This window comes from Castor canadensis, chromosome 1 (assembly GCF_047511655.1).
Source record: "Castor canadensis chromosome 1, mCasCan1.hap1v2, whole genome shotgun sequence".
Classification (NCBI taxonomy): domain Eukaryota; kingdom Metazoa; phylum Chordata; class Mammalia; order Rodentia; family Castoridae; genus Castor; species Castor canadensis.
Window position 1 is genome coordinate 5374438 of NC_133386.1, and position 15206 is coordinate 5389643.

Genomic DNA, 15206 nt, shown 5'->3' on the forward strand with positions numbered 1-15206 from the left:
TAGCCCAGACCTTCATCATCTGCTTATTTTCTATTTCTAAGTGAAGCCTGGGAGAACTGCAAAGCCAAGGGGCTCAATCATTTCAACTGCTTTCACATGGCAACTCTTACAGGGGGAAGAATCAAGCTGCCATCTCTTATTGTTGCAAGATATACCATATTAAGCAAAACACTTGCATGAGTCATTTCATTAGGTGCAATTGATTTAAATACTGAGACGCACAGCAAATTTGTTCTTTTGACAAAAAGACAACAATTATTTGCTCTTTTGTAACAAGTTTCATTATATAGACATATACCTAGATTTGAAGCTATGAAAATAATAGATAAGGCAAGGGTCCAAATTCTCCTGAAAATGAATATGGATTATTGACCACGGGAACTCATAAAACAATTGGTGGGTTAGATCTCAGCTGTTGGTTCCCTTCCCTAGAAGACAATGACTCTGCTGTGTGGACAGCACGTCTGAAAAGGATGGAGGTTTTCACTGAACAGCGATGGAGCAGTACACAGGATTAGGAAATGTCCCTGTGAAATGTGAGGCACTGATAATTTGCCCATGAACATTAAAGAATCACCACATTGCCTGCAGGAGACTTTCCAAATCTATCAGAAAAGGTCAGCTTTAAGTGTTGCTGTCAGATGGCAGTGTTGAGCCAAAGGGAATTTGAAAAAAACAAAACAAAACAAAAAAAAAAAAAACAAGGAGAAACAGATTCTGTGATTAGAATCTAGAAGCCTAGGAGAAACAATTTAGTGTCATTAAAGAAGCCTCCAGTGGAGTAACGAAGACTTTTATTAAGTCAATCTTACTTGAAGGAAGACATTTTTACATTTTAAGAGACTTGGGTCTGTTTAAAGGCTGATTAAACAGGGGCATAAAACTGACCAGTATTGGGAGAGTCAACTAAGTCTGCATAGGGACACCTTGAAACGAATTGCCTTCCCCCCTTAATATGGCTATTCCCTGATTTAAACAGCTTGCCCTTTATGGGTAAATATGTCCTGTATCTGTCATTGTACTGAGGAGGAAATTCCTTTCTAAAAATTCAAGGTTGTGTCCCTTGAGTACAAGCTGGGTGCAAAGTAGAACTGATAATACTTCATTCTCAGGATTGGGACATTTGGTGGCTGCCTCAATCAGCACTCACCAGTGAAATCCCCTCAGCATAGCCCTTCAATAGATGCCGTCCTGAGGAGGATACAGTCCTCAGACAATCAGGGCAGTACTCCGTCCCCTTTGTGGATCTCGGTGGAATATTTTTTGGGGGGGTTATTGGGATTTGAACTCGGGGCTTCATGCTTGCTAGGTAGGTGCTCTCCTGCTTGAGCCACACCTCCAGCCCTTTTTCCTCTGGTTATTTTTGAGATAGAATCTCACCTTTTGCCCAGACTAACCTGGACTGTGATCTTACTATTGCATGCTTCCCACTGTAGCTGGAAGAACAGACATGTGCCACCATGCCCAGTCTTTTTCCATTGAGGTGGAGTCTCGTGAAACTTTTTTGCCTGGGCTGGCCTAGAACCATGATTCTCCTGATCTCAGCCTCCCAAATAGCTGAGAAGACAAGTGTGAGCCACTAGCACTCAGTTTCAGTGGAGACATTTTTTAAAGGAGTACTCTGTACTAGACTGTCTTTGTTCTCACATTCAAGGATTATTGTAGACCACTTTATACTTGGCACTATATTACATCCTACAAGGATAGTATTGTGCATTATTGCATTGAGAAAACCTTGGTCTAAAACTATCTAAAATTGTTTGATAGCTCTTCTATCAATACTTTCGAAGAAATATATATGAGTCACATGCAAAGTCCATTAGAGAGCAGCAAATTGCTACATTTTGCTGGCCCTCCACTTGATACCTTTAATAAGACCTCTAAAAATATGTGAAAGAAGAAGCTACAACTCTCATGAGCATCACAAGCGTGCTTCACAGCGGATGGTCGTCCTGATGGAGACATTTGCTAACAATTAAGTGAACATGGAATTTGGAAGAGAGCTGAGGTCCTCCAACAGGCGCATAGGATAGATGTCCTTAGAGACTTTTAGGGAACTTGGTGTGGTGTGAATGCCCTGGGGCCTTGTTGAAGTATTAATGAGGTTGGTCTACACGTATCTCACATATTATGAAGGAAATCAATAGGAAGGAAATTAAAAAGCTCAGTAAGGTTATAATATTCCTTTAGAATAAACATTACGTTGCAGTTGTCTTATTTTGTGCCACCCTCATCTGTGAAATGAGGTAATCCCTGTAGCATAACCTATCAATATAACAATTATCTGTTATTAGTACCATTCAGTCTGTGCTTTATACCCAAGTGCTCACTACGTTGTTTTTTTTTTTTTCTTATTATAGATTTAGGAATTGATTAATGAAATATAAAATGCTATATCAACTTACAGCTACTCTCAACCTTACCCACCCAAATCCATCTCCTGGCCTCTTTGCAAAGTTTGGCTTCTTCACAGTGAGGTGGGCTGTCACGTTAATTCTGGTTAGATCCACTCCAACTGCTCTTTATTAGGGCCACGGAGAAGTTGGGGTGATAAGATGCTCTATTTCAGGGCCACACATCACGTTTCTTGATAAATGCCAACAATAGCTCCCTGTGTGCTTCCTCTCCCAAATTCACCCAACTCCTTGTCAACAAGGAAGGGTGTCAGAGAAGTGTACCTAATCTCGCTCACTGCCTTATTTAGTAAATGAATCTGAGGGCCAGGCTATGGATTTCTGTGACCTATGCTTCTATTTGTAGCTACTCATGGGCACAGCTCGCCCATCTACTCCTGCTGTCTCTTCTTTTAAAGAAAGTTTAACACGAAAGGGGAAAATGTCGTACATCAGGACAAAAACATCCTTTTGCACTGCCTTATTAAGCAGTTTTCTGCTTAATAAACTAACATTAGGTATTAAGCAAATACTTTTGGTAGAAAAGGTCATGTTCTTTCTTTTTCTATTGCTAGCTTTATAACATCAATTCTAAGAGAAGCTAATTCACACAGTCCAAGATGGATATTTATTTTAATGAGAGGCATAGAGAGAACTGGTTCTTGTTCTAAGTTAGTTCACATATTCTTCTACACAAAGAAAAGTTACTTTGAGGGATTCTAAGTAATATTTTGGGGGATTCTAAGTTAATATTTTAGCTTTCTTTTGGGGAACATCTACACTGAAATCCTAGGAAGCTATAACAGAAGGCACTGAAATCCATAATTACGCTCGGCACAATCAGCTTAAAGCCAATAGTATACTAAAAGTAGCTGAATAAAACACATATTTATCTTATCTCAGAAACCTTTTGGCAAAACTGATTAATGGGGAAAAGATGCAAATCTTTAACTTGATAATCACAAATCCGTTTTTCCCCCACAAAAGCAAAATTTAGTTTGAATTTTGATCTCCGATTCCCCCTTTTTCTAATTTCTATGCTGTACAATCATCATCGCCTGTACTCTGTCTAGAAAACCACGTACTACATCATGTCTTAGGAAGAGAAAATAACAGAAAAGAAAGGAAAACCTTGGAATGGTCAGTGAATAGAAATTGCTTCAATTCCCTACAGAGTATTTGCTTTATGTAGAAAATAAAGCAAAAATAATCTTTGAACTAGATTATGCAATATAAGCTAGTTTACTAACAGGATAACACCAGTTTAACTAGAATGGATTCAAACTGGCTATTAAGTTATGCTCATGTAGACAGTGACAATATGTCAGACAACTGTGAAAAGGAAAGGAAGCACCGCCGACGGTCTGTGGCCCCAAACAGGCTACTTCCATATGCTCTCAAATGCTGACAGCTTTTGTAGCCCAAGTCCCAGCTCCTTCTCTGCCACATCCATATGGCACCCACAGATTGGGAGCTTGCCTTTTCTGAGACATTCTCGGGCTGAGTTAGTTTCCTATTGCATTGAATATTTGTGAACAGCGATTCTTCATTCTATTGTAAGAGGAAATGGTGGATACTAATTTGTCCACTTTCTTCAGAAGAGACTGTTATCGATCCTGACAGCTTTATATCTTAATTTTGTGGGAAGAATTTAGTTGCATGCATTTTAGTCTAGTATCAAAATGGACCAGGCTTCCATTCATGTGCCTATGTCTTAGGCAATGCTAAGTGCCAAGGGTTTAAGTGTGAAAAGAAATGCCACTCTTAAGTAGCTCATCTATATAGTAAGAAGCCAGAAAATAAGAACACAGTGCCCAACTGAGCTGGAATGTTGTTGTTTCAGTGTGCTGTTCTCACATCCAAACTGAAGAGTGTTGGATTTAATAGAAATCTCAGATATATAATAAGCAAAAATGTGAGCAAAGGATTTTTCTGGGAATGAGGATCAATTTCAGTATTGCCACCCGATGTGCTTATTTTTATGTTGCAAATGTTAGGCTTTATCCCCTCATTCCTTTGCTCACTCAGTGTTTGTTCTTTTCGGATTCTTGCAATGCTGAGTGTCACCTGCTCCACTTGGCAGACTTAATGGGCAGTGGTCATCATTTTTATTTCAGCAGAGAGAGACTAACCATCATATAAATTATAAATAAAATGAAAAGAGTTCAGAACACTTTCTACAGAGAGGATTGCTTTGTAGTAAGAGATAAACACTATGGGGATAATGGATTTCAAAGAAGTGTATGTTCTTCTGTTACTAAAAAAATTTATTGAAAGAAATTTCTCACTTTCAGCAAAGCTCTTTTTTTTTAAATATTCAGAACATTGATAAACTGGTGAATATTTACTATTTATGAAGGACAAGAAATAAAATACTAGAGAAACACGCAACACAAATTTAGTAAACTGAAAATACATGAAAACAATGACACAAGACAAAAAATAACCCTGACATTTTATTTCAAGAATTGGAATAAAGGAAAAGAAATATCAGCATCTTTTCTCAACTAAACTCCCTGAGTTAAGAATTCATTTTGTATTTCCTTCTCTCTGTGAGAATTCATCTGGATCTAGATTTGAGATTACTTGTGGTGTAGCATCTTTTGAGAAAACTTAAGGGACAGCAGAACAACCTTTTTCTTTAGCCTGTTCCCCATCTCTTCCATGGAGTCAAGAAAATGCCTCCATTAGCCCCTCCACTCTTCCACAGCCCTCCCTTGGGGCATGGCTTCATGGTCTTTGGTTTTTCTCCTTTCAGCTCCTGACAACCTGCAGTGGTGTTCTGGCCACAGGGTCACTCCACTACTTGGTTTTGTATCTTACAGTTCCTAGCTCTTTCATGTATTTCGCCCTCTGGTCTCAGTGCTCCACCTACGGTTGTTGAAGGTGGAAACCAAGGGGAGGGGAAATAGCTAAGTGGATATTTCATCTCTGCCAACATTTCCCATATAAAAATATGTGCATGCAGAAAAACACTAAACCAAGGGGAAAATATTGACCCAAGTAACCTCAGAGAAAAACTGAACACAGCAATTACAGAATGGTGGATTAGAATTTATAACAAGAGACTTGGAACCCTAAGTCTATCAGTTGTCGATTAAAATATATAAATATTCCAAGAGGAAATTTATCACAGGGCCAAGCTAATGTTAACAACCCCATCCCACACCTTTTTGAAAATATCTGCAAACACCTTTGCCTGTGCTTATGAGTGCCTATGGATGAAGCCACAAAGATTCATCCCTTCAGGGTAAGAAACTCCCAGACCCTATCACAGAATTCAAGTTGGATATCACTCTGTGCTTTTAGTTTGTTTCAGACCTAATCATCATTCTCTTAGAAATCACTACTTACTGTAACAATGTACACTCAGTCTTGACTATCTACGTGCACCATTTCTTTTCACCTTACAGGAGACTAATTACAACACGATCACACCTTCCTCAGGCATGAAATGCTGTGAACTGCACCCCGATGCGATTTGTGACACTTCGTGTAGAGCACGCACACACGCATGCATGCACGGAATCATTTGCCACAACCTCCATTGCCTGGGAAGAGCTCCTGCACGCATCACCTAAATGACAGGTATGTTCCCCTTTTCTTTTAAAAGTAATTAGTCTTATGAAGACACAAGACCAGAGCAGTGTTAGTATACTGCCTGCGAACCTTTCTGATGAGCTGGTGACACTCTGGGCGTTTCTTAATAAGCCCAGAATTTGCCATTATTGTTCTACGGACTTAGGAAAGCAGAATTATCTTCTCCCTCGGGCACTTGTGAGGGTGACACACGCTGAAGCGGTTGTTACACGAGCTAATGAACTGGGAGAGGAAAACATCATCAACCAAAGACTTGGGCAAACAAAGTTTCTTTCCTTAGAAAATAAATTTTCAGAAATAATGCATTGGATCCACAGCAAGGGTGCTGCTTCCTTCATCAGCAACGGCTTAAGTCAAATGTGTTTGGCTGAGTGGTCACTCGGGTAAGGAAGGGGAGACTCAGAACGGAAGGGCCACGGTGTGACCCTCTTACCACCATCAGCTACCTTGTCGCAAATGGGTTGTCCCTAAGGTGCCTTGGACTCTGTGACTCCCTGACACTCTTGCTTTCGGAGATTTTCCCCATGGAGGGACTAGAGGCACGAAGGCCACGGCAGACGAACCATCACTGTCTGGCTTGGGTTTCTGGCTTCCTTCAGTGACCTATTTGTTACCCCGTGTGAAAGGACTTAACTGGAGTCCAGAAGATCTGGCTTTTTCTCCATATGCGTGAGATTTAGGCAAAAAATGTGTATATTTTATTTTATTTTGTGATACGGGTTGCTTAGATAAATTGCAGGCAAGGAATCAATCCAAGATCTATTTTCTGAGGCCTCTCTAGGTTAGTTTAGCTTACTATTTCTCATTTCAATACGGAAACCTTCATTACAACTACATCTCTTTGAACTCTGAGAATGGAAAATCCTGAAAATTTGACAGTTGGTGGCAATTTATGTAACTTGTTCTATTACTGTTGGCAGAATGTAGGAAAACATTAGAATGAAAATCTGAATCTGTAATACATATACACATATGTATACAGAGCTATGTATATGCATATTTATATCTATGTATTTAACAGCAGTGAGGGACAGAAATGGCAGAGCATTGGGACTGGGGGGATCGATCACTGCAAGAGACCGTGTAAACACACTGAATCTTAACTTGTATTCCTTAGTTACTTTTTAGTTTATAACTCTCAGTCTGTGAGAGTTATATATGAAGCACTCATCTCCCTCCGTATTGCCCCTCTGCCCCTCTGCCCCTCTCCCCCTCTCCCCTGGCACTGCCCTCAGTGGGAACTCTCTGCCTCTATCTCTGTCTGTCTGTCTGTCTCTCTCTCTCATGTACCTTACTTCTGCGCTACAGGCCCTCCTTTCAGTAGCCTCCACATCAGCTTGCTCACATCTCTGTGTTTGTTCAGTTGCCCCCTTCTGCCCAAGTTGCCTCAACCTCTGTCCACAGCTCTAACTCTTCTTGCCCTTCTAATTGCAGCCCCCAAGTCCCCTTTGGGACCTCACAGTCATGCTGTTTCTGTCTCTGGACCCCTTGCACATGACTCACGGCTGGGCCCCACCATTCCAAGGTATAATGAACATTTGTAATGTGCTTTGTGTTCAGAGGGGCCTGTGCACCCCTGACCATTGCAGCAGCCCTCTGTAAGTTAAAAGTTTCCTCTGATTCTGTTAAAGAATTCAGTTTTCACACTGCTTTAAAAATATTTACTCATGTATTTATGTCTCTTTCACTTTCCTACTAGTTGTTTTATACGTTGTAAAGTAAGAAATGGTAAGCGACACACATGAAAAGCTCATCCTCTACAGATCATAGGAAGATCAGAAATGAGGAAGGAAGAGGGGGTTCACGGAACCCGAGCCCCTGAGAGGGGCCCTGGCCTGCTGACCCGGCCCAGCCCATGGGTTCCGGGAGCCGGGAACAGCCCTTGGCACAGGTGGCCAGAACATGCAGGAGGAGCAGTGATTCTCCATCGTCTTGGTTCAGTGACATGCAAGAGCAGGGTGACCAACGGCCCTGGATTAGCTCATCTCGGTTCAGTGACATGCAAGAGCAGGGTGACCAATGGCCCTGGATTAGCACTGAAAGGCCTGTGTTCTGGGAAACGTTTCAGGCCCAAGCAAACTAGGGTAGTCAGTCGCTCTATTAAACAGAAATCAAAAACATGGGCGGTAAAAGACTAGTAGAGCTTCTGAGGATTTTTAGCATTCACTGGTTTACCAACTGTCATTATCAAGTGTCCTCTCTTTGAACACAGGAAAGGTTAAAATTTGACCTTGGATTCAATACATCTGGAATGCTGCTCATGAAATTCAATCCTCTTCCCTCTCCTACTCATGGCTGTGTTGTTCGGAAAGTATGCATGAACTGAGAAGTATGTGACACATGCCCACGGTCATGCCCTTGGTGTTTAGAGCCCAAGGTTAATATTATTTGCCTTAGAGTGGGGTCATGCAAACATTGTAGATCACAGAATCAACACCATGGGGACACCTGGAGAAGTGTGACGTGTGTGTGAGCGTGTGTGTCTGGGAGGTCTCATCCAAGCAGGCACCAGTGTTCCTGTCTGTGAATTTGTGGTTCAAGTATTCTAGGGAACTAACAGGCATAGGCTTCCCCTTTTCTGTACTAGGAATAAAACAGTTGTCTTATCTTTGCCTATTTTTTTAAAATAAAAACTATATGTAGATGCAAAGTGGACAGCAGGTAAAGATGAGAAGAGTCCTTTGGCTGACAGTCTTTATCAGAGCAAATTCCTACCTTATTGGCTTTCTAGGTTCCATATCTCTGCTTACATTTTAAAATTAAAAGCAGAACACTGACCTTTCTATTTTTTAATGGTCAAATATTTTGTAACCTTTGGCAAGTTTTACAGAAATGTATTTACACTAGGATGCCACTAAATAATGTTTCAAATGTTTAAGACGTTACTAAGTACAGTAATATAGATACAGATTACATTTGATGCCCACATATCCCTACATATGTGTGCATATGCCCAAGAATGTATATATACACAGAGGTATACATTTAAACACACACACACACACAACAGTGGATCCCTGTGGGCAAAGCTGGTAAGAGGAGAGCTCAGGCATCCTTGCTCAGTGACATTTCATTCTTTATCCCCTTCTACCATTGACCCCTTCCTCTCCCAGAAAGTGCCAGAGAGGTGGCCCAGCTTGGCATCTAAAGGTGAGGCCTTCCAGGCTACACTTCTTAGGTTGGAATCTTGGATCTGCCATTTTCTGCCCATGTGACAAGGACACTGTCTTTAAAGCTCTGCGCCTGAGATTCCTAATGACAGCATCTTTAGAGATTGTCGCGAGCCTAAAGGGATGGAGTAGAAAGTGCTGCTTTCTCTGAAAGCAAGAGGTACAGGCAAGGACTTCCTCAATAGAACCCCAGCAGCTCAGCAACTAAGAGAAACGATGAACAAATGGAACTGCATGAAATTAAAAAGCTTCTGCACAACAAAAGAAATGCTCTCTAAACTGAAGAGACCACCCACAGAGTGGGAGCCAGATGCCTTCTGTGCCTCTGCCCAGCACCAGGTCCCACTGTGTGACCTTGGGTGGGATACTTAACATCTCTGAACCTTACTTGCATTATTTATAAAGTGAGGACAGTCATACCACCCAACTTATACAACCCTGAGAATTAAGAGATAACCCATTTCAAAATGAAAAGTGTTCAGGACCAGTGCCTGAGGCCTGCTAAGTACTATGGAGACGGAACTAATTTTTTTTATTATAATCTAGGTATTTGATTTTTTTTAAACAAATGATGAAGGAGGTACTTGCTGAACTATCTTGACTTACTATATTAGCAAAATTTCATAAGCAAAACAGGTAATGTGAATTATATTAAGAATTTGAAAACCACTTTAGTGAATACACTGTTCTGTAGTCATGTGGTTAAAACACTGCTGTTTCAAAAAGGAAAGTATATTACTGGGTAAAAGTTTTACATGAACCCCGATTTCCCCCGGTACATACTGCATGTTAGCATGGCACTGGGAATCATGGAAAACACGGCAGAAACCTCTCTGCAAGAATGACAGTAAAGTCATGATGTCTTTATGTACTGCTTTGTAAGTCTCAAGTGCTTTATGTGACATCACACTTTGAAGTTTTTGTTTTGTGCCTCTGACGTGGACTGGAAAGCTATTCTTTTAAATTTCAAAGTTCCTTTGAAACATAAGACAACCCTTCCTCTGAGTCATTCCCTTGTCAATTCCCTTAAAAGGAAGGTAGAGAGAGAAAATTTAAAATAAGATTAGAAAATAGCCACCAGTTTCATAAGGACAGTAGTAAGTGGGAGTCTATTTTGACGATACTGTTCTACACAAAAGCATCTACAGGTAGTCTTTTTCTACTGTTATAATTAAAGGTGATTTCAAATAGATTTGTACTCCTGGGATAGCTGAAAGTGCCAGAAATGTCCACAGATATAAAAACTGATTAGTCCTAATGGAAAACCAACAGTTATAACTGCAGTTGAAGGGAATTTTCTGACTGTAAAATTAAATACTAATCAAGTGTATATTTTTTTATTGAAAGGGAAACTATCTTGAAGATTTTTTTTTTTTCCTAGTGATACTGCGGTATGAACTCAGGGCTTTGTGCTCGCTAGGCTGGAAGCCACCCCACCAGCCCAATATCTTGAATATTTTAGGTTCAACTTTTTACCATCTTCCCTATTTATTTACCATTCTCTATCTACCTTTCACCTATCTTTGTCTATGTTTCGAACATCTACTCATCCCAGGTCTTGTGTTATATACAGGCATATTTGTTTATTTCTGTTGTTGATTTCTTTTCCTTCTTTGATTGCATGAAACTATCACTGTCATCTCACATGAGATTCTGTGTCAACAGTTATAAGAATGACACGAAGTAACATTTATTGAGACAGCATTAAGTGCGAAGCATATTTTTTATATTATTTATTTATACTGTTTGGCTTAATGTCACCCTATACTGAGGTAGGTGACATCATTTCTACTTCACATCTCTAAGGTTCAGAGCCCCTCTTTTCCCAATGTTGCACTGGAATGTGAGGCTACATCTTGCTTCCCAGTAACCCAAGACTATGAGAGGCCCTGATTTGACAAGTACTGGGGAAAAGGGAGGGAAGAGGGAGAGATAGCTATAAGATTTAGATCCTAGTTGGCCAGGGGAAGGACGGTGTAGAGACAACAAAGGTGTCAGGTGCTGTTGGTAAATGGTCATAACTACCCCTCTCCTTTATTAGAGTCCTTGGTACTTATCACTGGCCAGTGCTCTCAGCTTCCAAACTCTAGCTAATAAAGGAACATGTTTGTTTAAATCTCATATCAGCTCTAGGAGGAAAATGATGAATTTGACTTGGGAGATATTGCTTTTGTTGTGGTCTTGACACAAGCTGGGGAAAATGTTTGATCAGCAACTAGGAAGACAGGGATTGAGCAGGAATCAAACATGTGGAAGTCTTTCAAATTCCTGAGAGAGAGAGAGAGAGAGAGGGAGGGAGAGAGAGAGCGAGAAGGGAATGGGAGAGGAGCACAAGAAGGAAGAGAAAGAAGGGAGGATGGAAGAGTGGGAGAGATGGCAGAGGGCATCTCAGAAGCACCCGGAGGAAAGAAGGCCCAGGACTCACCAGCAGGGCTAGAGGTCAGAGAGGTGATGAGGGATAGAGAGATCAAATCTGATGAGACCAAAGTCCCAGCTCTCTGGAACAGTAGCAGAGATAGAAACCTTCCTGTAGCAGCAAACAATGTGGTTGTGTGGATAGGAGCTGGTGTCCCTAGATACAGAATCTCCATTGTAGGGTAGGAAGGGTGAGGGAGAGCAGAGGGAGCCCATTGGGCAGGCTCCGTGGCTGGGGCCAGGCTTCTCTAAATGTAATTCTCCTCACCATGGATGTTCCAGGCATCTACGGGATGCCTTACTTAATTTTATAATCATAAAATAACTTAAAGTGTGTTTCTGGGAAATGGGAGGGATATTTTTGTGACTGGGAGAGGAAGTTACATAGAATTGCAAACAGTGAGTTGCAAGGCCACATGGAAAAGCAAAGGAGTAGCTGTTTATTGCTCTTCCTCACTGGACACATGCATTATCAAAGCTCGTGATCACATGTATGATGTGAGTAGAGGCAATGACAAGAGATAGTCTTGGACACGTGGCCAGGGTGGCACAGGTACGTAAAGTTTTCTTTAGCAGAACTCTCTTTGAATTCAGTGACTTCAAGATTAGGTTGGGATTTGAGGAATTATAAAAGCAATACATAATTAGGCAACAGAGTTAGTAGTTCATTCAAGTGAAATAGGAACACAATCAAATGCCAGTCATCTATGTCTGACTGAGAGGAGCAGCACACTCCCAAATGCTGTCTCTGAGGTGTACAGATAGACTCTTTAATCGTTCTTTATAAAACATCACCTCATCTCCATCACAGTAGGAGTTGAGGGTCAACAGTCGTGGACTCCCTCTGTAAGTCAACTCCACACCAAGGTTCAAGTTGAAGAGAGGACAGTCCCAAGAGGCAGGAGAGTAGTGGGGACCCTGTTCTGCAAGCCTGTGGACATGGATTTGCAAGAGCCTGCAAAATACACTGATGGTCAAAAAAGAGAGAATACAGAGGAAAGGAGAGAGGTGAAGGAGGAGACAGGGAGGGAGAAACAGAGGGAAGAACAGGACAATGAAAGAGAAGTTGACTTTGCTTGAGTCTCGACAGTTAGCCTAATTCCCACTGGCCTAGGGGGCCAGTGCATTCTAAATCCTAGGACTAATTTTAGTAGCTCCAAATGCTTGGGCACTGATGCCTTAACAAACGGGCTATTTGGATTCATGAAGCAACCACAGCCTAAAAAAGTCAAAGCTGTCCTCTTCTGAATTGGCATGGCACTATGACTACCAAACATTTGTCACCTGGGGCTGCTCTCCAGCTAGTCCCAGGAACAACTGGCAGGAGGCCCAGATCAGACCTGCTTTCTCACTGAAGGGGGGCATGTGGCTTTCAGCCCCTCAAACCATAGAGTTGAGTTGTCTGAGAGTTCCCTGCTTTGGGAAAAAGAGATGTAGAAATAGATTCAGACAAGCAGAAAGATATGAAGGGAGGGAAGGAAGGAGGGAGAGAAGGGGGAAGGGGAGAGGAGAAAGAAGAAGGAAAGGGAGGGGGAGAGAGGTGGGGAGAACAAAGAGAGCGAGATTAAGGGGGAGAATTGAAAAAGTTCTGAGAGATCAAAAGTAAAGCCCCAGACCCCCAGTGACACCGCTGTGGCTATGGACCGCTCCCCTACAAAGGACAGCTGAATCTATGAATTGCAAAGGAACCTGAAACAGAGGCAGAGTCCCCATCACAGATGGCCTTATTAGCTGTCAAATCTGATTCAGTTGAAGAAACAGTTTCTCAATCCAATGAGAGTTGAGAAAGTCTCTGATTCTGTATTTTTTTCCAACATGTTTAAAATATGTGCTGTATTTAAAATACCTTTTTCTTGAAATTCTTTCAGGAATGCTTTCAAAATAGAATGTGCTTGTACAATTTTTTTACTTTGAAAATTATCTTTGAGAAAAGTCATCAAATTTGAATAAAACTGACCCTTCTCAGCTAAGACCCTGGGTGTCCACGTCTTGACATTTTCCCTTCCAGTCTCTAGGAAGCCTGGCAGGCTTCCAGAGTTTCCCACTTATATGTAGATTCTCTAGAATTGCCTGTCTCATTTTTCCAGGTCTCATAGCATCTAGGAAGAATTGCCATGCTAATGGTTTTCCACACTGAATGAGGGAATTTAAAGGAATCTGAATTGAGCATCAGCAAAGGTACGAATTCTAATCTGAACTCTTTGCATGTGACCTTTAAAAAATTTTAAATCAGCTTCAAAAACAAATTTAAAACAAAAGTGAAGTTTTTTTCCTCTAGGAATTTAAAGACCTGCACGCCCGCCTTTTCATCCCTCAATCCCATGGAAGCCTCAGGGAAATGATGAGCACACAAATTGTTTTTGTATAATTTGTATTCATAAAACATAAAGTGTCACATTAAGACTTTTCGTAGACTCCATCCCCAACCTAAAAAAGCAAACACTTTAAAATTGCCCTAAAGTTATATGCCAATGTATTTGAAAGTTATTTTATTTCTTTGTTATAAATATTCATTTGAATTAAAAGCTTCGAACGTCTGTATCAGGCAGCATAGTATAATTTTTAAATCAGTTACTATTTATTAGTTTTTTTAAAGGCTCTTTTCTCCCACAGGCTTTGGGATCCGGTTTATGATTATAGAACACTATGAAGCCTCAAGCATTTGGAAAAATGGAGATCCAGGAGGTAGAGAAATGTGTCAGATCTTTTCTATGAAGGAGATCTGGTGACACCCACAGAGTGCAGAGCTGCAGATGCCTGCACCTGTCCAAGGCCTGACAAACGCTCCCCACAGCCGGCCTGGGAGCCAGGCGGCACAACCATCCTCCCTAAGAAGTATGAATACCTAGGGAATTAAATATAACTTCACTGGGTCTAAATAGAGCTCCATTTGGGCCATCCATGTTTGAGAAATCTATTGTATAGATTTCATGCAATAAAAATTGTATTTAAAATGAAATAAACACCTCAATTCATGCTCATCTTGAGACATACATCCTCAAGTTTAAATGTTTAAAAACAAGACAATAGACATTTTTATTGCTGATAACAAACTACAGATTTGTCTGGGGGAAAAATATCAGAAAATGTTTGACAAAAGAGCTGTGATAAGAGATAAAGAACACACTATTCACTGTCTAAAGACCCAGAGGGGAGACTGCCCACGTTTCCAGCTATGTGTGCTATGATTACAGTTATAAACAATGGATACTGTGTCGGCACAGAGAAAAACAAACAATAGGTCTTTTTCTGAAAGTATCTGTAGGAAGAACATACAAATCAGTCAACAAGGGAACTGAAATGATCCTTGTTTCTTTGTAAAAATAATACTTGAAGGTTCCTTTACAAGAATGTTGGTATTCTTTCCCACTGTGTGTCTTGTTTTCCTTCATTCACTATAGAATTTTTCCCAACTTGCACCTGGTTTGACCAGCAGTCAGCTGGCTTCTGAGGATTCTTCCTATTTTATTCCCCCAGTCCCCCCAGAGACTCTGGACAGCTGCACAACTGTGCTTTCTTTAGTTATAAAAGCAAGCTTGTGACATCGTTTGCTTGATTCAGTTAAAAACGGAATTAACTGGAATCAATTCAGCTACTCCCCAGTGTTCGCCCACTGAAGGCAGTGCTG

General features: G+C 41.0%; 1 protein-coding gene and 1 long non-coding RNA gene across 3 annotated transcripts in view; one reads left to right on the plus strand and one right to left on the minus strand.

Moving 5' to 3' along the window:
• Positions 1-15206, minus strand: part of Pacrg (parkin coregulated) — a 490523-nt gene that overhangs the window by 82167 nt on the left and 393150 nt on the right. The window lies entirely within an intron of this gene.
• On the plus strand, positions 11775-14436 carry LOC141420658 (uncharacterized). Its single transcript, XR_012445171.1, has 3 exons — positions 11775-12131; positions 13666-13756; positions 14192-14436. It is a non-coding gene; the product is annotated as an uncharacterized lncRNA (long non-coding RNA).